Here is a 27,276-nt window from a genome sequence, read left to right as displayed (position 1 = left end):
GCCACAAGAATTTTCGTGCACATTTAGATTTTAATAAATCATCATTATTAAAATTCAATCGAAACAAAGTCAATGTCGATCTTTATTTGGGCGAGCCACGTCATAATTCCCAATTGCCTTTGACCCTATCATAGGTTATCTGTCGAATCATGAAATATGTCCAGTTTTGGTCAAGTCTAAATCTGCAGGTTTCCCTAGATCACAGGTAATTGCCATTACTCCACTTTTCTCAGAGTTACTACACTTCATCTGGATGCTATAAATGCAAACCTGGTCAGCGAGATGATTTGTTTTTCATTTGTCTCTTTACCTCCAGCATCAAGGACTTTCCTTCCTCATTATACCTGTCCACAGAGAGGCTGTAAAACTATTTTGGCTAATGTTTCTTTGATAGACTGAAGGAACTCAAGAACACTGGAACCCTTTTCCCCTATTTCGAGTTTGTTTGTTGTTTTGGGCAGAGGTGACCTTTCTTTGGTAAGTGAGCTGCACAGATTCTGTGCATTTGGTGGGGGGGGGGGGGTCTTGATCTGTCAGCAGTGTCATGTTTTATGGCAGCATTCATTGCTCTCGGCTGTAGTTTACCATTTCAGATAAATAACTGGTTGCCTAGTGCCTAATCTTTTACTTTTGTAGCATTCATGATTAAGAACATACCTCTCAGTAATCTCAAAGGATTAACAAGGATAGAGTACTCAAAAACAGAAACATATGTTTTACACCAAGATGTCTCAGAGAGGTTCAATTAGTTTGAATGTAGTTATAAGAAGGAAATACAGAAGCCACTTTGGCAACAAATTCCCAGCTGTTAGTTGATTCAGACATTGGTTGGGCCACAAGGAAGTTCCCAGTTCTTCCAAGTGTCACTACTGTAGTCGGTGTGCTGTGCAGTGAATGAAAGAAAAATCCACACAGAAGCTTTGAGTGATTTGAACCAACCAACTGACTTTACTGGAACTCTCCAAGATCTTAACAGCACCACTCCCTTGATCCTTTGTGGCTGCTCCCACTGGGACCATTGTGGTGTCAGCCCAGTTCATGCCTGCATCTCTGTGACCTGGTTCACTTGCAGATCAGTGCAGCCCACTACATAACCCCACCCACCCCCTTCCAGAACCTTTTTCAGCAATGCTGAGTTCACAGTTTGTAAACAGTTCATACATTTGGGAGGTCAACCTCTCTGCCATGGTTACTGGTTGGTCGAGGTCAAGCTGTGCCGGTTTGAGATGGTCGACCGTGAATGTTTCCTGCCTACCCCAAATGCCCAAAAGGCACGTAGTCCCATTGTGCCATAACACCTTGTATGGACCCTTGTATGGGCACTGAAGGGGTGTCCGGTGCATGCCTTTACTTATGAAGATGTATTCACAGTCTTCAAGATACTTCAGGATGTAGGATGGGGCTGGACCGTGGCATGAGGTTGGTACGTGGACCAAAGTGCCCACCTTCTCATGAAGTTGTGTTGGCAGGGCCGTAGGTGTTTCCTCCTGGCTGTGAGCTGCTGGTACAAACTCTCCTGGGACTGTCTGCAGAGCTTCATAGATGAGCTGTGCAGATGCCAAGGAGCATCCAAAGCAACTCATTCACTCAATCCGGGCCTCAGAGCCTCACCATGAGGGCCGTCTTCAAATGCCAATTGAACCTTTTCACCAGGCCATTAAACTGTGGGTAGTAGGATATGGTGTGATGTAACTGGGTCCCTAGGAGCTGTGCCAGTGCTGCCCATAGGCAAGACGTGAACTGTGCCCCCATCTGACATGATATTGGAAGGAAAGCTGAAACAAGCTATCCATTTGGCGATGAGGACCCTGGCACAAGATATTGTGGAAGTGTCTCAGAGCAGGACAGCTTTCAGCCATCTAGTGAACTCGTCAACCATCGTGCACAGGTATGTGGTGCCCCTGGAAACTGGCAGCAGTCCTACAATGTCCATGTGAATGTGGTCAAATCATCTGTGTGTTGGCAGGAAGGACTAAAGAGGGGCTTTCATGTGCCTCTGTATCTTGGATGTATGACAATGCAGGCAAGTTCTGGCCTAGTGGCCGACCGGTTTACGCAGGTCATGCCACATGAATCTGCGACCAGCTGAGTTGTCACCTGGACAGGTGGGACAACCCATGTAATTCGTCAAAGATGCGACGCCTCCATGTGGCGGGAACGATGGGCCTGGGTCAGCTGGAGGACACGTCACAGAGAAGTGTGGCTTCGGAGGGCCAAAAACGCATGTCTTCCAACTGTAGCCCTGAGACTCCAGTGCGGCAGGCTGGTATCTCACTATCTTGACGCTGAGCCACTGCGAGTGCTATATAGTCAATTCCAGGAGTCAGGAAGTGCACAAACTGGATGAACATATGGGATGGAGGATCAATCACAAGGTTGATCTTGCTGAAATTAGCTTGATAGCCATCGTGTACTCTGAGATATAAGAGAGGTGATACTGCTGCCTTGCGACCATGGGTCTGACACCTTGGCAGAGGTAAAAATGAGGGGCTTGTGATCGATGAAGATTGTAAAATCCTGTCCTTGGAGGAAATAGCGGAAATGGCATATGGTGAGGTGGAGAGATATCAACTCCCTGATGAATGCACTATACTTCTGCTCCACGAGTCGCAGGTATCTTCTGAAGAAAGCAAGTGGTCTCCAATGTCCATCAATCAGCTGCTCCAGGATGCCACCAATGGCCATGTTAGATGTGTCAACTGTGAGGGTGGTGGGCACATCAGTGTGCTTATGCATTAGAAGGTGGAGTTGGCCAGAGCACCTTTGGCCTGGTCGAAAACTGTCATAGATTCCACGTCCCAGCTGAATTCTTTGATCTGAATGTACAGCAGCTTGAAAAGAGGTTGCATGATCCTGGCAGCTGACGGCAGGATCTGATGGTAGAAGTTGACCATCCCAATGAGCTCCTGGAAACCTTTGACCATAGTTGGCTTGGCAAACGTATGAATGGCCTCAACCTTTGATGGAAGAAGGTCGAATGATACGGTGCCTAAGGAAATCACAGGCAGTCAGGTTGAACTGACATTTCGTTGGGTTGATAGCTAGGCCATAGTCGCTCAGAGCAGCCGCAGGTGTGTTAGGTGCTCCTGTTGTGGTAGATAAAACAAAATCTAGACTGCACCACACTAGGTCCATGAGTCTCTGGAAAGTCTGTGCTGCATTTTTGAGGCCAAATGGCATACATAGGAATTTAAAAAACCCAAACAGAGTGATGAGGGCTCTCTTGGGGAACATCGCTGGGGTGCACGGGGATCTGGTGGTACCCCGGATCAAATCAATTTTTGAGAAGATCCCCATTCCATGTAGATTGGCCATGTGGGGAACCAGATACCAGTTGGCTGTCATTGATCATTGAGCCAGCGGTAGTTCCCACAAGGTCTCCATCCTCCAGAAGACATCTGCATCATGTGTAGAAGAGAGGCCAATGAGCTGTCTGAGCACTGAACAATTCCCATCTTCTCCATCTTCCTGAATTCTTTCCTGGTGAACCGCAGCTTGTCGGGAGGAAGCCTGCATGCAGCAGTCCCTGCATGGGGATGTGGTGCTGGGTGCCATGTTTCAGTACTGGGGTGGAGAACTGTGGTGTTATAATAGCCAGAATCTTGCCAAGATTCTGGCAAATTTGTTGCCCAATAAAGTTATTGAGTTGAGATGGGGGACCAGCAACTTTGCTTCTTGAAGGGTGAAGGTCTGGAAGATCCTGAAATTGACTAGATGGGATGCTTTCAGGTCCACCAGGAGGCAGTGGGCTCGAAGGAAGTCTATGTCCAGTAGGGGGTGAGACACATCAGCCAAAGTGAAGGTCCAGGTAAAACGGCGGGATCCAAACTTGAGTGGGATGGTCTGCACCACGTACGTGGATAAACTGCTATTGTTGGTAGTGATGAAGGATGGTCCCAACTTCCTGGTGCATGTGTCTACGTTTGAGGGGGACAATATGCTGACCTCCACCCCGTGTTCACGAGGAAACCCTGCCCTGAGTTCTGGTCCCATAGATAAAGGAGGCTACCTCAGCGGCTAACCGTCGTAGCCATATGCGATGGCCAGCCCCAGCGTTTACCAGATGGGAGCAATGTGGACGGCAGTGGCAGGCTGCAGAACTCCATTTCTGCTAGTAGAAACACCACCGATCAGAGTTTGAGTCGCTACCTGTTGCAACTGTTGCTGGCTTCTTTGGTGAGTGGGAGAGAGATGAGTCACTGGGCATGATGCAGCGACTAGGTCAACGGACGCCCCACCACATTGCTTGGTATGCTACAGGACATCTCCACGGGCTGCAAACCTGTGTGGGTCACTGAAGTAATCATCCGCAAGGAGAAGGCAGATGTCTTCCAGCATCTGTTTGAGAAATATCTGCTCGAACAATAAGCAGAGCCTGTGGCCATCCATTAGCGGCAGCATATCGTTCATAAGGGTGCCCAAACTGTCCATGAGCAGCAGCCATGTAGCTCGTTCGTGGCAGGAAAATCCAAAGGTGTGGATAAGGAGCGCCTTAATTAACTCATACCTGCTGGTGGCTGATGTAAGAAGTCGATGATTCGTCCGGCAGTCTCCTGGTCGAGTGAACTGACCACATAGTAATATCTTGTGGGGTCTGCGTTGATCTGCCTGACCTGAAACTGAGCCTCAGCCTGTTTGAACCAGACTACTGGCTGTGAGGACCAAAGGGTCAGCAGCTTCAGTGAAACTGCGATATGTGCACTCGTGTCGTTCATCCTGGGGTCCAAAATGCCGTTTTGGACTATTAGAGTCACCACTGTGGTCAGTGCACTGAGGGAACAAAAGAAAAACCACATTGAAGCTGTAAGTGAGCTGAACCAACCAACCAACTTCACTGGAAGTATCCGAGAGTTTACCAGCATTATCCCCATGATCTTTGCGCCCTCCCCACCAACCGGGATCCTTGTGAAGTCAGCTCAGTGCGAGCCTGCACCTCCGTGACCCTGTTTGCTTGTTCACTACAACCATAAGATTTTCTTGGATCCAAGAATGGCAGGACACACTGCTTGATGCCAACATTGCAACTGGTTTTCAGTACTTAACTTTAATGGGCTATATTTAGAGTAGAACCCACTTCCTTCTAATTCAGGCATAAATGCGGCCATTTGAGGCAAGGTTGACATAAACTTGATCTACATAAGATGCCTGCTCCACTATCTAGAGAATGTGATCCAAATCCAGGTGATTTTCTGGGGTAGGTTGTGATGGAAGGAGAGGAATCCGCTATTTTGAAATGCTGTTGAAGTTTATGAAAATGAACTTCAACGTCTTTGATGCAGAAAACTTGCTTTAAACTAGAAACTAAAATGTATTCTTCCTTAAATGCAATTTCTTTCTTTCTAATCCATATTACTTCCTCTGCTTTGTTTCCTTTTATCTGTACTCACTCTCTCTCTTTCCAGTTTATTTCCTTTAAAACAAAAAACAATCTATCTTACTTTCTAAGCACAGAAGATCTCATTGCTTAAAAGGTTCCATTTACAATCTAATAAAAATTCAATTCGCAATCTAATCACTCTCTTATATTTTTTTTTCAGTCAAAGCAGTAGAACTTTCTGCAACTGTCTTCCTGCAGGAAAATGGTTTTCTGTCAATTGACAAAAAGATTGGCATGAACATGATGGGCCGAAGGAAGTGCTTGTTTCTGTATTTTACAACTCTTTGATTCCATCTCTCACTCCTTTGCTGTGGGATCCAAAAATAAAGATGAGAGTCAGTCTCTGAAAAAATGATGATATTCTCATCTGGTACCAAATTCTTGATATGAATTATGATATTCAATTAATAAATGGAACTTCACGATTTTTTAATGATCTTTGCTGCTGTAGTACCTTTTGTGCTTTTTATAATGCTAAGCCATTTTGCACTCAGATAATTCTGCCTCACCTGCAGGAAAAAGGATCTCATGTATATACTCTGGCAATATATCTGAAATTTAAAGCTAAATCTAAAATATTCATCCCAATGCTGGTTTCTGTTCGTTCCGCAATGCTATACATATTCCACCAGAGGCCGCCACAAACCGATATGATCACTGCAGAATTGGCAACAAATTGGCAAATTATTGAGATTGCAAATTACAACAACTCTTTGGTAAAATCATACTGATTCAGTTAAAAATGTCTACGGACATTTTAATGGCTAAAAACTCATCAGAAAATACATATAACTGCGTTAATTTTATCTAAAAATCTGCACTACTCAATATATAAAATATAAACACAGACCATAAAAACACAATGCTGGAGCAACTCAGCAGGTCAAACAGTGTATTTTATATAGCAAAGATACATAACTGACATTTCGGGCTTGAGCCCTTCATCAAGATATGAACAAATGTCGTTAGGTTTCCTATTAAAAAAGGTAAGGGATGAGGAGCATAGTTGCAAAAGCAGGAGGTAATAGGTGGAGAAGGGAGGGAGGGCACAGCAGCAAGAGGAGGAGAGATGGCTAGGTGAACAGAGAGGGAAGGGGTGGAGAGCTGAGAGAAAGAAGACAGGGTGAAGGGAAGGGGGGTGGGGGGGAGGGACAACAGGTTAGCAGAAACTGGAAATGTCTGTGTTGAGGAGGAGTCACATGATGGAGTAGTGGCTGGTCGGGAAAACCAGCCCTCTCCAGGAAAATAGGAAAAAAGTTAGGAAAAAGCAAAGCATAACAAAAATAGAATATAAGAAATAGAAGATAAAGATACAGAGAAGAGAAAGAAGATGGCTTCCAAGAAGGAGAAAGTAAGAACAACTGGAAAAAAAGTTAAAAAGTCACCGGAGAAGAAAGAAGAAGGCCTTACCTGCATGAAGGAACAGGACGCTGTGGTGATGAGGAGCGGCCGAAAACAGAGGAGCGGGCTGTCACAGAGCGAGCAGCTGAGGGATGCTCGACACCAGGGCTCTCAGCTGGAGGGCAAGGAACAACAGACGAGCAGTACAGGAGGGGAGGACCAGCAACAAGAGGCCCAGCAAGAAGAGGCCCGACAAAAAGATACAAGCAGCTCATCAGGGAACAGAAGAGACACAGACACAAAGAAGAGAAGAAGAAGCCACAAACACAGATACAGACACAGAAGAAGAGGAAGAAGAAGACCAAGATCTTCACAGAGAAATAAAAGGTAAAACTGATGGACAAAGAAATAAAAGGTAAAACTGATGGACAAAGAGAAATAAAAGGTAAAACTGATGGACAAAGAAATAAAAGGTAAAACTGATGGACAAAGAGAAATAAAAGGTAAAACTGATGTATTTTTTGAAGAACAAATGAGATTAGTAAAAGAATGGTTATCATTCGAGTTTAATGCAATTAAAAGGAAAATGAAAAGAACAGAAGATAAAATGCAAAGGTTAGAACTGGTAATGACAGAAATAGGGAAAAGAGTCGAGGGTGTGGAAGAGCAGGAAACCACTGTAGAAATGGAAGTAAATGACAAGACAAAAATTGGAAGAAAGTGACAAAAAAATTAAAGAGACACAAGAGTTGTTATCTCAGAAAATTGATATGTTGGAAAATTATAGGAGATGAAACAACATAAAAATAGTGGGCCTAAAGGAGGGTGAAGAAGACACAGACATGAAGGAATTTATAAAAGGATGGATCCCGAAGATCCTGGGAATGACAGAAATGCAGGAAGAAATGGAAATAGAAAGGGCACACAGAGCATTTGCTCCGAAACCACAGACACATCAAAAACCAAGATCCATCTTAGTAAAATTTTTAAGAAACATGACAAGAGAAAATATACTGGAATGGGCAAGGAATAAAATTGGAATACAAGGGTCAAAAAATATTTTTTTACCCAGAGATAAGTTTTGAACTCTTAAAGAGGAGGAAGGAATTTAATACAGCAAAATTAACTTTATGGAAAAAAAGGTTACAAATTCATATTAAGACATCCAGCAGTGGTTAAAATATTTATACCCAGGGAGCAAAACAGACTGTTCTCAGATCCAGAGAAAGCGCAAGAATTCACAGAATGTTTGCAGGACAGGAGAAGAGATGTAACAAGAATGAAGAATGGCAATAAAGTATATATAAAGATGTAAAAACAATGTATATTTAAAGAACTAAAGAGGGAAAAGAGAAAGGAAGGAAGGGGGTAAGAGGGGGGAGAAAAAGAGAGAGAGCTTTGTTATATGTGTTAAAAAAAAGTGTTTTTTGGAGAGGGCTGGGTAGAGGGGGAATAACTGTCACTGCAAAATCAGTTGATGCTGCGAACAAGATCACAATCCAAATGAAAAGCGGAGTTGTGGTTTCCCGGCAAGGGATATGGGGCAACTCAGAGAGGGGAGGGGACTTTTGGGGTTAAGGTATTAGTGGATGTGGGAACTGCGGGGGTACTTTATGACTTAAATGTGTTGTCGTACATTAAGTGTAATAAGAGAAAACTAAGAGATAAAAATGGGGAAAAGGGGGATGGAGGTGATGAAGAGGTGAAAAAGTGGTGTATGCAAGATATAAGATGGCCATGTTGAACTATTTGACTATAAACATTAATGGAATACATAACCAAATTAAAAGGAAGAGGCTACTAAATTTATTGAAGAAGGAAAAAATAGATATAGCATTTGTGCAGGAAATCCATCTAACTGAAGTGGAACATAACAAATTAAAGAGAAACTGGGTCGGATACATAATGGCAGCATCCTATAACTCAAAAGCTAAAGGTATAGCCATACTAGTTAACAAAAATGTAGCAATCAAAATAGAGAAGGAAATAATAGATCCGGCAGGGAGGTATGCAATGATAAAGTGTCAGATATACTCAGAATTTTGGAATTTGCTCAATATATATGCACCTAACGAGGAGGATCAAAAGTTTATGCAGGATTTTTTTTTGAAGATTGCAGGCACACAAGATATTGATAGGAGGGGATTTTAACCTTAACTTGGACCCAATGTTGGATAAAACTGGACAAAAGTCAAGTAAAAAGAATAAAGTAGCCAAATTTATAGTTAAATCAATGCATGAAACGAAAATGAATAAATATTTTCCTTTGGAAAAAATAACATATAATTTAAAAAATAAAGTCACAATCAGCAAATTTGGGAACCATATATGGAACATATCAGAGAGAGCTTGCCTACGAACTCCATCCCCTAAAATGAGAATGAAAATGATAAGACGACAAAACGACTAGATTCAGTGTGTGATAAATAGATAACGCATTTTTCTTGTTTATTTTCCTTTGTGTGAAAATATTATTTTATGGTTTTATTGTATTGTATACGTTGAATAAAAAAAGGGAAGACCACTGTGTCAATTTAATGAGAAACGTTTATACACATTTTGGTTGATATGGTTCATAGTGTGAAAAATAAAAAAAATATTTAAAAAAAGAAATGTCCCTGTTAATGCCATCCAACTGGAGGGTGCCCAGATGGAAAATCTGGTGACGTTCCTCCAATTATTGGGTCATCTTGGTGGGATAGTACATGACACCATGGCTAAACATGTGAGTATAGGAGTGGGTCACAGAACTGAAATGGTTGGTCACTGAGCATCCCTGTCTCTGGTGTGGACAGAGTGAATGTGCTCAGCAAAGTGATCTCCCAGTTTGCACCCAGTCTCTCCAATGTAGAGAAGGCCACAAAGGGAGCACCAGATGCAGTAAATCAATACTGTGCATACACAAGTGCAGTGTTGCTTCACTTGAAGGCCTGTTTGGGCCCTTGGACTGTGGTGAGGAAGGAGGAGTTGGCACAAGTGTGGCCGCAAGGGAAGGTTCTGGGGGAGTGGGGGTGGGGGGACAAGTGCATGAGGGAGTCACAGAGGGAGCAGTCCATGCAGAAGGCAGAGAGGGGAGGAATGGCAGAAAGTAGGATCCTGTTGAAAGTGCCAGAAATTCCGAAGGATAATGTGTTAGATATGGAGACTGGTGTATGGTAGTTAAGGACAAGGGGAATCCTGTGCTTGTTGCATCTGGGGGCAGAGGGGAACAGGGCGGATGAGTGGGAATTGGAGGAGATATGGATGAGGGCTAAGTTAATGGTGATGGAGGGTAAGCCACATTTGTGGAAAAAGACAGACATTTCAGAAAATCTGGACAGATAATTCCACCAATCGGTATTTTTCTGCTCTACAATGGATCTCACATAGAACTACTATACTATCTAAAGCAAGAACAGGCCACACCAGAAGCAGGCCAATCCAAGGTTTCTCCATTTTCATCTCGGTGTTGTTATTTTCTTATTTTTTCGCTTAATTACAATTATACTGTTAGACTCACCATTTCCTATTGGTATCATGCTTTCTCTTCTCATCGCTCTCTGTTTTCGACAATATTTTTAAGAATCATTACTTGTTGGTGATTATAAATTAGTGGCCTCTAGTTTACCTTTTCCTCCAAGTGGAAACACATTATTTTTCAGCAAACCTTTTCAGGATTTTAAAGAGCTGTTTGACCATTTTTCAGTCTTTTCTATCAAAGAGAAAGGAGCTCCAATTTCTTCTTTTCTAATCAATACAACTTCTCATTCCTGCAAAAATCCTGTTAAAGTTTCTTGTATCCTCTCCAGTGCATCTGTATTCGTTAGTAATATTTAAATTTACTCTCAAGGAATTTGAAATGCCCAATAGAGAACAGAAGATTTCACACAAATTTATCTCTTCTTCCAAATACAGGCCAAACTACAGGTGAGTTGGAATTGGATTTCAGAAATCCTGTCGAACATGTGCATTAATTTATTCATCCAATGATGTTGTTGCAAAACTAACAACATGCAACAATAAAAATGTTTCTTTAATTCTCAAAATGGCCTGCTCCCGAGTTGGTTCCTCGACATATCGGTCTAGATAACTGTCCTGTAAACATTCAAGGAATTCCTCCTCCTCAGTATTTTTACTAATTTGGCTAGTCCAATCTAGGTTGAGTAAATTAAAGTCTCCCATGATGACAGCTGTTCCCTTATTGCATGCTTCTCTAATTTTTATGCCTTCCCTCACCTCTACATTACTATTTGGAGGCCTATATACCACCCCCACTAACGTTTTCCGCCCCTTGTTATTTCTACCCATATAGATTCCGCATCTTCCGAGTTAATATCCTTCCTGTCAATCGTGTCGGTCCCTTCTCTCACCATCAATGCTACCCCACCCCCTTTTCTTTCTTGCCGATCCCTCCTAATTATTGTATACCCCGGGATGTTAAGTTCCCAGGCTTGCCCACCTTGCAGCCATGTTTCTGTAATCCCAATCAAATCATATTTGTTTGTCTCAATTTCCATAGCCAATTCATCTACCTTGTTCCGAATGCTTCTTGCATTAAGATATAAAGCCTTCAGATTTGCTTTTCTAACCCTCCTTGCTCTTTCTGATTTTTTACTTTCGCTGCCTAACCTAACTTTTCGTGTTTTATCTTTTCTGTCCTTTCATACAGGTTCCCATCCCCCTGCCAAATTAGTTTAAACCGCATCCGACGGCTATACCGTATGACAGCACGTCTATACTTCTAAACCAATAGTAGTAGCACCACAGAAGTTTAATCCAGAAAAGTGAGAAGTGGTTCACTTTAGTCGGTCGACTTTGAAGGCAGAATACAATGTTAATGGGAGGATTCTAGAAGTGTCGATGAACTGAGAGTTCTTATGTTCTGTGTCAACAGGACAGTCAAAGCTGCTGCTTTGAGTATGGTATATTGGCCTTTCTTAATTATGGGATTGAATTCAAGAGCCGAGAGGTAATGTTGCAGCAGTATAAGACCAGACCCCTCTTGCAATATTTTGTTCAGTATTTTTCACCTCATTATAGGAAGGATATGGATGTGATAGAGAGGGTACAGAGGAGATTTACAAGGATGCAGCCTGGATTGGTGGGAATGCCTGATGAGGATAGGTTGAGTGAACTTGGTCTTTTCTCCTTGGAATAATGAAGGATGAGAGGGGTGGTGACCTGATAGAGGTGTATAAGATGAGAAGCATTGATTGTGTGACAGCCAGAGGCTTTTTCCCAGCATTGAAATAGTGCATAGTGTTAAGGTGTCTGGGAGTAAGTGCAGTGGGATGTAAAATATATGTTTTTCTACATAGAGAGTGGTGGGTGCATGAACGCACTGCTGGCAATGGTGGTGGAGATAGGTACAGTAGGATATTTTAAGAGAAAATTATATAGATGCATGGAACTGAGAAAAATGGATGTTTATGTAGTAGGAAAATTCTAGGCAGTTGTTAGCGTAGGTTATTAGGTCGATACAACAATAGACTAAAGGGCCTGTGGATTTCTGTGTTTCTACATTTTCTAATAACATCCTAGGATGTATTTAAACAGGACCCTGTATTTAAACAGAATGCAGCTGTTCATCATTTACACTGATGATTTGGAAGAGAAGACAAAGTGTAGCCACGTTTGCAGATGAGTGGAAAAGCAGATTGTACAGAGGATGTGGAGAGCCTAACAGTATAATTGTAATTAAGTGAATAAATAAGAAAATAACAACACCAAGACGAAAAAGGAGAAACCTTGGATCGGCCTGCTTCTGGTGTGGCCTGTTCTTGTTTTAGATAGTATAGTAGTTCTATGTGAGATCCATTGTAGAGCAGGAAAATACTGGTTGGTGGAATTATCTGTCCAGATTTTCTGAAATGTCTGTCTTTTTCCACAAATGTGGAGAAGGATATAGTTAAGTTAGGTGAGTGGGCAAAGATCTGGCAGTAGGAGTACAATGCTTTGGAAGGAAAAATAGAAGAGCAGATTATTATTTAAATGGTGAAAAACTGCAACATACTGTAGTGCAGAAGGACTTGGGAGTCCTTATGCATAAATCGCAAAAAAGTTGGGTTGCTGGTACAAGCGACTTCATCGCTAGAGGAATTGAATTCAAGAACAGAGAGGTCATGCTGCAACTCTACAAGGTACTAGTGAGGCTGCACCTGGAGTACTGTGTACAGGTCTGGACTCCATACTTGAGGAAGGATATTCTGGCCTTGGAGGCAGTCCAGAGGAGGTTCATCTGGTTGATTCTGGAGATAATGAGGTTGACCTACGAGGAGAGACTAAATCATCTGGGATTATACTCACTTGAATTCAGAAGAATGAGAAACAATCTTATAAAAACATAAAACTATGAAGGGAATAGATAAGATAGAGGTAGGAAAATTGTTTTCACTGGTAGGTGAGACCAGAACTAAGGGACACACTCTCAAGATTCAAGGGAGTAGGTTTAAGACAGAGATGAGGAAAAACTGTTTTTCCCAGAGAGTAGTGAATCTCTACCCAGGAAAGCAGTTGAGGCTACTTCATTAACATATTTAAGGTTCAGTTAGATAGACTTTTACATAAAAAAAGGAATTAAAGGATATGGGAAAAAGGCAGGTAGGTGGAGTTGAGTCAATGATCAGATCAGGCATGATATTGAATGGTGAAGCAGGCTCGTTGGCCGGATATATGTTGACCCCAACATTTTTCTGTCTTTATGCATCTTAAGGCCTCCAGCACCTACTCTTCTGTCATGTGGATTACCTTCAAGACATCACTATTTATTTCCCTGATTTCCCTAGCCTCCATGTATTTCTCAATAATAGATACAGATGAGAAGTACTCACTTAGGACCTTGCCCATCTTCTGTGGTGCCACACATAGACAATTGTGGCCTATTCTTTCCCCAGTTACTCTTCTGCCTTTAATACACATGTAGAATCACTTCGGATTCTCCTTCACCTTATTTGTCATGCCTGCCTACATTCTCTGTACTGCTGGAAGGTTTGACTCGGACTTTAGCTGTATATGACTGACATCTGCTTTCTTTTGCTTGACTAGAACCTCAATATCTCTGGTCATCCAGGGTTCCTCAATTTTGCCAACTCTTCCTTATTTCACTTTTAAAAACACCCAATTGCCAGGCATTCCAGTACCAACAGCTTCCAATCAATCTTTGTAAGTTCCTGCCTTAAGCCATCAAAAATAGTCTGTCTCAGTTTAGGAATTTAAATTGTTGACTCAACTTATTCCAAAACGAATGGAATTACTGTCATTGTCCCAAAGTTCTATTCCACTGATATCACCGTCACTTTTGCCCAGTTGCATTTCCCGAAAGTCCGAAAAATGTCCATCTACATACTGTTTGAAAAATGTTCTCTTGGACACATTTAATAAATCTCGCCCCACGCAAATCCCTTGCACCCGAAAATCCCAGTCAATACGAGGGAAGTTGGATTCACATTATTATGACCATGATCTTCTACACATTTACTCCCCTACTTTCTGCTGACATTGAAGCGTCCCATCAAAGTGATGGTCCCCTTCTCATTCCTGAGCTCCGTTCACATACCGAATGGGTATACCACGTAAACAGCAGTTTTGTGCAGAGTGATCGCTTTGGATTTTCTCCATGTCTCCGGGATTGCACTAGAGGGAGACACTTGCCAGACAGACCCCCTCCGTTAGTCACCAACATCCTGAACAAATGCCTCGCCTCACAGAGTTTATTCCAACACATCTTCATTGTTGAATTTCTAGAGCCTACCTTTAAGTAACTCTCTTTTCAATGTCAAGATGTCAAGTGCGCATTGATATTGTTTTAAGCTTTATCGACTCCTGTACTCATTAAGAATGCTTTGATTGATTCAGTGAATTGCATTGTATTGGTCGTCTGAGCTCTAATAGGGGATTCGGTGAACACATTCTGAATAGTTCAACACCCCACTGTGTAAGTGGAACTTGGATTTCCTTACCTCCTGACCACAATTAAGTGAGAATCAGCGAATCGGGTACGAATCCGGCGCTGATTGTAAGGAGTTTGTACGTTCTCTCTCTCTCTGTGTCTGCGTGGGTTTCCTCCGGACTCTCCTGTTTCCTCCCATCCTTCAAAACATAGGGGAGTTGTAGGTTAATTGGGTGTATTTGATTGGCATGGGCTCTTGGGCCGAATGGCCTGTTACCGTGCCGTATGTTTAAATTTAAATTGATCAAAAACATCGCGTCTAACTTCTCCTGTGTCTAATATGATGAAAGATGGTCGATTCTGAAAGTTAACATTGGTTCTCACTGTGGTTGAGATCTGGTTGAGATCGACCTGCAATAAATCTGTGTTTTTTTTCCAGCCCTGTAGAACAAATAACTGAGACCAGCGCGTGGAAGAGATGAGTGAGAACTTAAAGTTATTCGACATAAAAACAAAATTGTCCCGCATTTATATACTGAACGGTGTCGTGGATTTAGCGGACGTATTTTTCAATATTTTCCAATTATGATTTTAATGGAGCCTTTCTGTGTTAATGTACCCAACAATGGTGAGATCAATTAAAATATTATAATAATAATATTCTCCTCCAATTCTGAAACAGCAAATTGCTAATTAAATTAAAACGTGATATTTAAATGTCACTTGGTCAGAAAAAAGTCGTGTGATATAATCGGAGCTCGTATTAAGCGCCTCTTTCCCATGTTGAATCGTGCGGAGATTGGATGTTTCCCTTTTTTTGTCTAGATAGATGCAATGTTGCAAATAAAGAGTGTAAATGGGGATTTCCCTGGGCAACGGTTAAACCTAACAATGTGGAAATTGAGAGACGCCAAGACATCGAAGTTAATTGTTCACAATTTTAGGCACGTTACCTTCTAACGATTGCAAGGCGTGGACATCATGCCATCTAGCATTTAATTTAATTGTTGGGCGCTCTGAAGCGATATGAAATGACTGCATAATTCATAATATTCAGATGCAAGGTCCCGGGTTTCTGGATGTGAATAGCGTCCAGCCCCCTTGCTGGTTTGAACGCGCGCATGTGTTGGGGTTCCCAGCGCCTTCTCCCTTCCTCTCTCCAGGCATAGCCAAGCTGGGTTGAAAGGGGTTTTCATGTTCTTAACAACGTGACCTTCGTGATTCCGGACAGAAGGGAGCAGAAAAGTACGTCCATTGGTTGTGAGAACCGGCAGAAGAAGCTGGGTACCAGCTCTGGGCACTGTGCAATCTGTCAGTGCCTCCGGCAGGTGTCGCCCGCAGACTCCGCCAACCCGACCACACAAAGCCAAGCCCCGAACTCTCACAAAGTTGTGGCGCTGTCACTCTTTCCCCCCCACTGGAAGTAGCCAAACGTGCCAGCCAAGCTCAAGAGGAAAGGATTAGTGTAAATTGTAAGGATAGGTCGATTGGGTCTTAGGTTGGAAGAGGGTGGTTATACCGCGAAAATTAGCAATAACATGGTGGGGGGGGGGGGGGGGGGGTGTAAATCTTGTTCTCTTCCCGAGTTCTGCACTTCAGAAGTAGATACTCTGAATCATCCTGTAATGGTTACCACATTTGGATTGTCCCTGCAAATTTTTAATGGAAGATCTTCTAAAAAGGAATTGGACAGACTGGATTCTTGATCGTTACGATCTCCTGTACCAGAAACAACATTGGTTGAATTGTGATGGATATAATTACAGCCAATTGTTACATTGCTGCCTGTGTATCATGCGATTCAAAACTCCAGGCTGCAGAGCTCATTGCTAAAGGAGTGTGGCAATAATTTGTATTTCACTCTAATATAGACCGTGTGCTGAAGAAAATTCACATCTGACAGAAGGCACATCACCGGGAAATCCGTCGGATTCCACTCACACGCTTGTAATTATAATTTACAAAACTGCTTTTCTGATACTCGGGTTGAGGGATGTGGCATTTTTTTCCTATTAATGCGAATAGTTTTGAATGTGGTTACAAAGTTGTTTTCACGTCATTATGCGACAGTCTATGTGACTTAGCACGTTTACTTTGCTGGAGGTCCATTTGACCCTGAGTCAAACACACATGCCCTCCATTATGTACTTACTTCCACTTCTATAATGCCAATTGTTTTCATGTCATTAATAGCTGCAGCTTTGACTGCAGCCTTCAGTCTGATTAAACCCTCTGCTACCTGTTTATATCGCATACCAAGACTTACATTATCACTCCTATACTCACCAATGCTTCCCAATCTCCCCGTGCTTTCAACGAAAATTAATGGGATTATATTTAAAAACCCTCTGTGGCTTCCCTCATCCCTTCCTCTCCTGGTTGTCCTTGTATCTTCCAACCTTGGTGAAATAGAATGCTCATTTTTTCCCAACATAATTTCTGCTCCTGGACCCACTGATCTGTGTATCTCCACTCTCATCCTTGTTGACAAATCTCTGCATGGCCTCAGTTCACTTTCTTCCTGCCGGGTAAACCAAATATCTCGATTTTTTTCCCCATTTTCTGTTTCTTTTGTGTCACCAATTTCATTCACTCCACCATTACAACCATATCTGCATATATCCTGAACCGAGTTTTCTCATAACCGCTGTCACTCTGCCTTTTTCTCATTTCTTAAATCCAGCTGTTGGACTAAGTTTTTCACATGCCCAAATTGCTTTGTCTCATTTTGACTGACCACATGTCCAATGATGCTTCTTGGGACATTTTCTTGCTTTAGATGTGTTCAATAAATGGGTGTTGTTGTAGTAACAGGGAGAAAGAATAGATTTCTCTTTTCATTGCTGAGCCATTAGGCAACCAGTAATGTTCACCTAAAGGCAAGAGGAATGAGATAGACATGAAGTTCCATCAAACAATTTATTCAAATGAAATGGCCCATGTCTGTCCTGCAAAATAAAGGTACTGTTTAATGCAATCTTGCTTGACTTGGTTCTTGATCCTCCAAAATATTCCTTATGGAATTTAAACTGGCGGTGGGGGTGGGTTTCTAAGGAGGAGATTTTTAAAGAAGAGGTGTCTTAACTTTACTTGAGTCTGCTTGTGTAAGTTTGGTAGGGTGAAGATTATTCCATGCTTAAATTGTATGGAGGAAGAATGAATTGCTGTACACATCTGTCTTGGAAGATGGGACTACAAATTGGGTTGCTGTATAGAACGCACTACAAAAAGTTTGCTAAAAAAAACCATAAGGGAAATTGCATGGAATTCAACAAATGGGTGAAAGGGAAATTAGATTGGCAAAGAAAATATTTGAATATAATCTAACAAGAGGATTAAAAATGACAAATATTTATAAAGAAATAGATAAGTGGGCTGACTAAATCGCAATCTCTTATTTTAAATTTTCTATAAATATTTGTCCTCTACAACAGGAACCAAGTTAACCAAGTTAACCAAGTTACAACTATTTAAATTACTTAATATACTGTAGATGCTAAATAACACCAGTGTAGGGAAAACACATCTCACCAGATGATCATTAAGGAAGTAAAGGAGGAAATTTCAGGAATTCGGTCATGTTTCTGCAAGAACATTGTAGAATATTGAATTATATTTGAGCTTCATTGTTTTCTCATATGATTATCCACAGAAACTTTCTGAACAGAAGCTGGTAGCGTGGACGGAAATGCCCACGACCTTTTTTTAAAGCCCTGACTCAGAATTTTAGAATTTGTGGAACTTGTCACATTGCATTCCTGTATGGAAATTCTTGAACTGTATGCACTAATGTTACGGGTTAGGAGGCATAGGGAATCTTGGTTTTTGAGTGATATTGGGGATCTGGTTCGGAAGAAGAGAGAGGTGTATACCAAGTATAGGCAACGTGGAGAAAATGAGGTACTTGAGCATAAAAAATGCAAGAAAAGCCTCAAGAAAGAAATCAGGAGGCTAAATAGAAGAGATGAGGTTGCTTTGGCAGACAACTTAAAGAAAAATCCTAAGGGTTTCTACAGGTATTGTATATTAAGAAGAAAAAGATTGTAAGGGACAAAATTTGTTCCCTTGAAGATTAGAGAGGTCGGCTTTATATAGAGCCAAAAGAGGTGGAAAAGATCTTAAATGGTTTAAGTTAAGGGTTAGGGGGCAAAAGAGGATGCTTCTTCACTCCGAGAGTGGAATGATCTACTGGAAGAAATAGTTGCGGCAGGGTCAATTCTGTCATTTAAGAGGAGGTTAGATGAGTACATGGATGTGAGGGGATTGGAGGATTATGGGCAGGGGAATGGGTAGGTTTAACTAGTGGAGTTTCACGTAAAATGGTGCGGACTAGTATGGCCTGTTTCCATACTGTAAATTGTTATTATATGTTATATAATATTCACTCAGGAAAAGGGCGCAGTCGTGAGAAGTAAGGAAAACAAACAGTGAGGTTATGGAATCTATACAGATTAAAGAGGATGAAGTGCTTGCTATCTTAAAAAAAATAAGGGTGGATAAATCCCCAAGACCTGACAAGATATTTCCTAAGACCTTGAGGGAGGCTAATGTAGATATTTCAGAGGCTCTGGCAGAAATATTTAAAATGTCCTTAGCCATGGATTTGGTGCCAGAGGATTGGAGGGTAGCTAACATTGTTCTGTTGTTTATAAAAGACTCCAAAAATAACCCTGGAAATTATAGGCCAGTGAGCCTGACATCAGTAGTAGGTAAATTATTGGAAGGTGTTCTAAGAGATCGGATATACAATTATTTGGCTAGCCAGGGACTGATTAGGGTTAGTCAACATGACTTTGTATACATACAACCATATAAAAATTACAGTATGGAAACAGGCCATTTTGGCCCTTCTAGTTCACACCGAACCAAGTACTCTCCTCTCGTCCCACTTACCTGCACCCCACCCATAACTCTCCATTCCCTTCCCATCCATATACTATTCATGACCTCTTATTTCAATCTCTCCTACTCTCAATGGAAAAAGCCTATCCACATCAAGTCTATCTATCCCCTTCATAATCTTAAATATTTCTATCAAATCCCCTCTCAACTTTCTACACTCCAAAGAATAAAGACCTAATTTGTTCAATCTTTCCTTGTAATCTAGATGCTGAAACCCAGGTAACATTTTCGTAAATCTTCTCTGCACGCTCTCTACCTTGTTAATATCCTTCCTACAATTCGGTGACCAGAACTGCACATAGTACTTTAAATTTGGCCTCACCAATGTCTTGTACAATTTCAATATCACTTCCTAACTCCTGTATTCTATACATTGATTGATAAAGGCCAGCATACTAAAAGCCTTCTTCACCACCCTATCCACATGAGATTCTACCTTCAGGGAACAATGCACCATTATTCCTAGGTCTTTCTGCTCCACTGCATTCCTTTATGTCCTCCCATTTACTACACATGTCCTGTTTTAATTATTCCTGCCAAAATGAATCACTTCACATTTATCAGCATTAAACTCCATCTGCCATATTTCAGCCCACCCTTCTAAGCAATCCAAATCCCTCTGCCATCTTTGAAAACCGTGTTCATTATCCACAATTCCACATATTTTAGTATCATTTGCATATTTACTAATCCAATGTACCACCCAATCATCCAGATCATTAATGTATATGACAAACAACAATGGACCCATTACAGATCCCTGAGGCACACTGCTTGTCACTGGCCTCCAACTTGACAAACTTTCACAATGACTCTCTAGCATCTCCCTTCCAGCCACTGTTGAATCCATTTGACTATCTCAAAATTAATACCTAACAACTGAACCTTCCTAACTAACCTTCCATGTAGAACCTTATTAAAGGCCTTACTGAAGTTCATATAGACAACATCTGCTGCTCTACCCTCATCAACATTCCTAGTCATCTTTTCAAAAAATACAACAAGATTGGTCAAACATGATCTTCCACGCACAAATTCCTGGTCAGACCCTATCTCTCCAGATACTTATATATACACACCATCTCTAAGAACGCTTTTTTACCTACCACAGACATCAACTTACAGGCCGATAATTGCAAGGCTTGCTCCTCGAACCCTTTTTAAACAATGGAACCACATGTGCAATATGCCAATCCTCCAGCACTATACCCATCTCTGCTATTTCCTCACTAACTTCTCTCAAAGTCCTGGGGAAAATCCTGTCAGGACCTGGAGACCTATCCACCTTTATATGCTTCAAAAGCTCCAATACTTCCTCTTTCCTAATCACTATAGACTCCATAATTACCCTCTTTACCCTGCACAATTCAATATCCTTCTCCTTAGTGAATATTAAAAAAAAATGTTCTGGATTTCTCCCATCTCTTTTGGCTCCACACACAGTTGTCCGCTCTGATTCTCTAAGAGACCTATTTTATCCCTTATTCTCCTTTTACTATTAACATATTTGTAGAAATCCTTAGGATTTATTTTCACCTTGCTTTTTATAGCCACCTCATACCTTCTTTTAGCTTTTCTAATTTCTTTCTTAAGATTCTTTTTACATTCAATGTATTCTCTTTATTCCTTGTTTCTTATATTTGTTGTAGATTTCCCCTTTTTTTGAACCAAGTTTCCAATATCCCTTGAAAACCATGGCTCTCTCAAACTTTTGACCCTACCTTTCAACCTAACAGGAACATAAAGATTTTGTACCCTTAGAATCTCACCTTTAAAAGACCTCCATTTCTCTACTACATCCTGTCCATAAAACAAATTGTCCCTATCCACTCCTTCTAAATTATTTAGCATCTCCTCAAATCTAGCTTTCCCCCCAATCAAAAACCTCAACCCTAGCCCATGACCTATCCCTTTCTATAATTACATTGAAGCTAATGGCACTATGATCACTGGACCCAACGAGTTCCCCCACACAAACCTCTATCACCTGACTTATCTCATTCCTCAATGGTAAATCCAGCACAGCCCCTTCTCTAGTTGATACATCTATGTATTGCTGTAAAAAAAAACTATCCTGAATACATTTTACAAACTCCAACCCTTTCAGCACTTCCACAGAATGGGTTTATCAATCTATATGTTGAAAATTATAATCTCCCATAATCATAACCCTGTGCTTATTACAAATATCTGCTATCTCCCTACAAATTAGCTCCTCTAGTTCTTGTTCCCCATTAGGTGGTCTATAATAGACCCCTATAAGTGTAACTACCCCTTTCCCATTCCTCAATTCCACCCAAATAGCCTCCCTGGATGAGCCCTATAATCTATCGTGCCTAAGCACCGCTGTAATATTTTCTCTGACAAACAATGCAACACCACCCCCTCTTGCCCCTCCGATTCTATCACACCTAAAGCAACTAAATCCAGGAATTGGTAAGTGAAAAGGGGCGCGCTTACCAGTCTCGGGCCTAGTCCAGGCGAGAGGTGAGGTAGTTTGGGCGAGAGCTGCCAATCACATCCCTCCCGCAACCATGTTTCACTAATCACTACCACATCATACTTCCAAGTGTAAATCCATACCCTCAGCTTATCCACCTTTCTTACAATGCTCCTAGCATTAAAGTATATGCATTTCAGAGATTTCCCACTTCATATTCTCTGTTTGCCTCTATCTTTACAAACAACTCTATTATGTTCTTTTTCTATCATCTCCCCTCCACCTTCATACAGAGCATCTCCCTTCTCTATCACGTGGTGTTCCACACTCAAACACTCTCTACAAGCTTTCTCTGTTTGCAATCTAACCTTCTCCTTACTGTTCTCTTCCATTTGGTTCCTCCCTCTATCCATTCTAGTTTAAAACCTCCTGAGTAACATTAGCAAATATCTCTGCCAGGATCCTGGTCCCCCTGGGATTCAAGTGCAACCCACCCTTTCTGTATAGGTTACACCTACCCCAAAAATAGTCCCAGTGATCCAGAAACTTGAATTCCTGGCCTTGCTCCACCACTTCAGCCATGCGTTCATCCTCCATCTCATTCTATTCCTGCTCTCACTGTCGTGTGGCACAGGCAGTAATCCCGAGATTACTCCCTTTGCAGTCCTTTTCAACTCTCTACCTAACTCCCTGTACTCACTTTTCAGGACCTCTTCTCTATTCCTCCCTACATCATTGGCATCTACATGTACCACGACATCTGGCTCATGTCCCTCCCACTTTAGGATATCTTGGACACAAGCAGCAACATCCCAGACCCTGGCACCAGAGAGGCAAACCACCATCCGGTTCTCCTTACTGCATCCACAGAATCCCCTATCTGTCCTAACTATTGAGTCCCCTATGACTACTGCCCTCCTCTTCCCTTTCCTACCATTCTGAGCCACAGGGGCTCTCCCTATGCCAGAGGCACAGCCATTGTTGCCTCCCCAGCAGGGCTTGCTTCGCTCCACCAACAGTACACAAAGAGAAGTACTTGCTATTGAGGATTACAGCCATAGGGGTCCTCTCTAGCACCTTACTCTTCCCCTTCCCTCTGTTAACTGTGACCCACTTGTCTTCCTCCCATGGCCCTGGTGTGACCACATGGCTGTAACTCCTGTCTATGACTTCCTCACTTCCTGTGACCAGAGCAAGGTCATCAAGCTGCTGCTCCAGTTCCCTAATACGGTCACTAAGAAGTCGCAGCTCAGCACATCTGGTGCCGGTATGGATGTCCGGGAGGCTAGAAGACTCCAGGACCACTCACATCTGACACTGAGAGCAGCAAACTGCTTTCACCCTCATCGTTTCTCTCTCCTTTTCCTCAATGCATTGGAAATTTAAAAAAAACAAATAAACAACTAACCAGCCTTACCTTAATGCGAACAAGCTTGACCTCAGCCTCTGCTCACCAAAGCCTCTAAGTCCCACTCCTTCTCTGTGCCATTCACTCGCTGAGCTGCTCCCTGACTTTCCCCTCCTTTTATTAGCCCTGCCAATTAACTCAATTACCCCAATTACTCACAATATTCAATTTCAACGTTTGCCTACCACACCCTTTTTTTTAAAAAGCCCCACTCTCCCTCCTGCTCTCTTCTTTTTACTTAACGACCCTGTCGCTCACTCCTCGCTCCTCCTTGGCACTGCTCCTCTCAACTGAATTATCTCACCTCTCTCGATACCAAATGATGTACAAAACATTTATGGAATGCACAATAATAATGACAAATTATGTAACTCAATAAAATATAGAAGCACATATAGTGCATTCATGATACATCAAAAATAACATTTTATCACATATAGGTGTGCGTCTAAACACATCCCCAAACCAACAATGTATGACTAGACAAGACCGCATACATATAATTGAGTCGAGTGAATAAAAAAAAAGGATTTGGGAATGAAAATTGGTATAGATTGAAAAAGATATAAACATTTAGGTAAGATATTCATTTTAATAGAATTAATACAGCCGATCAAAAATATAAAAAGGGGCGACCATTCTGATAAACATGGTTTCGCATGCTTTAATAATGTAAGGAATTTTTCTTTGTAACTGTAATATTGATGTAATTAAAATGATTTTCCACAATCTTAAAAGGAAGATTAGTTTACACCGATTCAAAGGAAAAAGTTCACTTTTATGAAAATTTATATCCTGAAAACTGACTAAATTGAGATGGTAAGTAAGTGTCAGGGCTTGAAAAGAAAAGCAAAAGATTATCTCCATAAAGGGAAACTTTATTTTCATTTCTCTTCCTACAAAACCCTGAAATATCCTCGGACTCTCAAAATCCAATTGCTAATGGCTCTATGGCTAAATCAAAAAGTAATGGACTTGAAGGATACCCTTAACAGGCTCAACATTGGAGAATGAAATGTTGTGACTGTTGAACATTGGTGAGAATTGAAGCCATGGAGCATGAATACAATAATTTAATCCATGAAATAAAACAAGGTCCAAAATTAAATTTTTCTGAGATCGTAAATAAATACATCCATTCAACTCAATCAAATGCTTTCTCTGCATCAAGGAAAAAAAACACATTCAGGAGATGCACTGGAAGATAAATTTTAAAAATCCAATAAGCAATGTATATTAAAATAAGAGTAACTGTTTTTTAAATTAAAGACAAGTATGATCTTCAGAAATGATAGATGGTAAAATATTCTCCAATCTTCAGGCCAAAACTTTAGGCAAAATTCTGACTCAAAATTTAATAAAGAAATTAGCCTGTAGGAGAACCACTCACTTGGATCTTTACCTTCCTTTACTATGAGAGATACACATGATTCATTAAATGTTGCTAGGAGATTACCCTGCCTAAACAAATCAGATAATGCAGAACTTAATTGAGGTGAAAACAATTGAGAAAATGATTTGAAAAACTTCATAGGAAACCCATCAAGTCCTGAAGCTCTTCCAGAATGCAATGAAAAAAATAACAGCAGCTATTTCCTCTTGCAATATAGATTCATCTAGGCTTCTTTGGTGATCTTTCCCTAGCGTGGGAATATTTAAGCAATCCAGGAAACTATTCATCAAACTGATATCATTTGTGAATTCAGAAGCATAAAGTCAGGAATAAAACTTGCTGAATGTGACATTTATCCCAGAATGATCTGTAATAATGTTACCATCAATCTTTTGAATTTTTGTAATTTGCCACTTGACTTCAAAATCTCTCAACTGATTAGCTAAAAGCTTACCAGATTTATCACCATGAATATAAAACTCTCTTTCTCTTCAACACTTGGCATTCAATTGAATACATTGAAAAGAGATCAAATTTAGTTCAACTCACTTTTTTATATAACTCAATTTTTAATTTGAGCATATTGATGATCTATTTGTTTAATTTGATTAACTAATTCTAATCTTTCTTTATTGGCCTTCCTTTTTATATTCACAGTATAAGAAATAATTTGTCCCCTCAGAAAAGCTTTCAAAGCATTCCAGTAAGCCTGAAGTCAGAAGTAAGTACATTATTGGAAGGTGTTCTAAGAGATCAGATATACAATTATTTGGATAGCCAGAAAATGATTAGGGATAGTCAACATGGCGCTGTGCGTGTAAGGCCATGTTTAACCAATCTTATTGAGTTTTTCAAGGAGGTTACTAGGAAAGTTGGTGAAGGAAAGGCTGTGAGTTGTCTACATGGACTTTAGTAAGGCCTTTCACAAAGTCCTGCATGGGAAGTTAGTCTGGAAAGTTCAGTTGCCAGGTGAAGTAATCATGGTGAAGTAGTGAACTGGATTTGACAATGGCTGGATGATTGTTTCTTAGACTGGAGGCCTGTGACTAGTAGTGTGCCTCAAGGATCTGTGCTGGGACCATTGTTGTTTGTCATCTATATTAATGATATGGATATTAATGTGGTAATTTGGATCAGAAAGTTTGCAAATGACATGATGATTGGAAATATTGTGGACAGAGAAGAAGGTTTTCAAAGCTTACAGAGGGATTTGGACCAGCTGGAAAAATGGGATAAAAATGGCAGATGGAATTTAATGTAGACAAGTATGAGGTATTGCATTTTGGAAGGACATACACAGTAAATGGTAGGGCACTGAGGAGTGTGGTAGATCAGAGGGATCTGGGAATACAGATAAATAATTTCCTGAAAATGGTGACGCAGGTGGATAGGGTTGTAAAGAGAGCTTTTGGCATAATGGCCTTCAAAAATCAAAGTATTGGTATAGGAGTTGGGATGTTCTAGTGAAGTTGTATAAGATTTTGGTGAGGTCAAATTTGGATTATTGCATGCAGTTTTCGTGACTTAACTAGAAGAAAGACATCACTAAGTTAAAAGGAAAAGAGTGAAGATTTACTGGGATGCTGCCCGGACTTCAGGAACTGAATTATAGGAAAGATTAAGCAGGTTAGGACTTTATTCCCTGAAGCATAGAAGAATGAGGGGAGGTTTGATAGAGGTATTTAAAATCATGAGGGGTAGAGCAGAGTAAATGTAGATAGTTTTTTTTCACTGAGGGGAGATAAGATACAAACCAGAGGACATGGGTTAAGAGTGAAAGGGGAAATGTTTAGGGGGAACTTCTTCACACAAAGAGAAGTGGGAATGTGGAATGAGCAGCCAGCTGAAGTGGTGAATGCAGGTTAATTTTAACATTTAAGAAGAATTTGGACAGGTACATGATGGGAGAAGTATGGAGGGGGATGGACTGGGTGTAGGTCAGTGGGACTATGCAAAAAAATGCTTTGGCACAGACTAGAATGGCCAAATATTCTGTGCTATAATATTCTATGGTCTATAAAATTTACAAGGACCCCTTCTTGATAAAATAGGTTTAGTCATTGAATGTGTTTAATCTCATACCTTTGATATTTGATTTTCCAGCCCTACACTATCCACCATGGACTGAAATGACAGCAGAAGAAAACAAGTCACTTTGTATATGAACAGAGCATTTCTCAAACTGTACTTCCTGATATTACCTGGTCTACACCTACTTTATGTATCCCACACTTCATCATAGTACCAACGTGATGTTCACAGTGTAAGTTAACACACTTTCTTGTGTTGCCTGAGGGAGAGGATCACAAGCTATACCTTGCTTCAAAATATTTAGACAGAAATTATTTTAGAACAACACTGAAATCTGTCCCATACACTCCTGTGTGACTTCAAAGTCAAAAATCAAAGTTCAGATTTATTGTCAGACTACATACATCACATCACATGCAACCCTGAGGTTCTATTTCCTGTGGACCATCAGAATTTCTTCTTATTGGAAGTGCAAAAGAAAAACTGTACTCAAAAAAAAAGAGAAATATAAACAAAG

The 27,276-nt window shown here is 41.0% G+C and overlaps 1 long non-coding RNA gene across 1 annotated transcript; it reads left to right on the top strand.

The window, feature by feature from the left end:
• The first annotated feature begins 143 nt into the window (after positions 1–143).
• LOC138753645 (uncharacterized) lies at positions 144–27,276 on the top strand. Its single transcript, XR_011351327.1, has 6 exons — positions 144–205; positions 317–477; positions 15,025–15,213; positions 16,457–16,532; positions 25,386–25,449; positions 26,832–27,276. It is a non-coding gene; the product is annotated as an uncharacterized lncRNA (long non-coding RNA).

The sequence above is a fragment of the Narcine bancroftii genome, chromosome 1 (genome assembly GCF_036971445.1).
Source record: "Narcine bancroftii isolate sNarBan1 chromosome 1, sNarBan1.hap1, whole genome shotgun sequence".
Classification (NCBI taxonomy): domain Eukaryota; kingdom Metazoa; phylum Chordata; class Chondrichthyes; order Torpediniformes; family Narcinidae; genus Narcine; species Narcine bancroftii.
The sequence above is the reverse complement of the archived record's forward strand: the minus strand, read 5'-3'. Positions and strand labels throughout refer to the sequence as shown.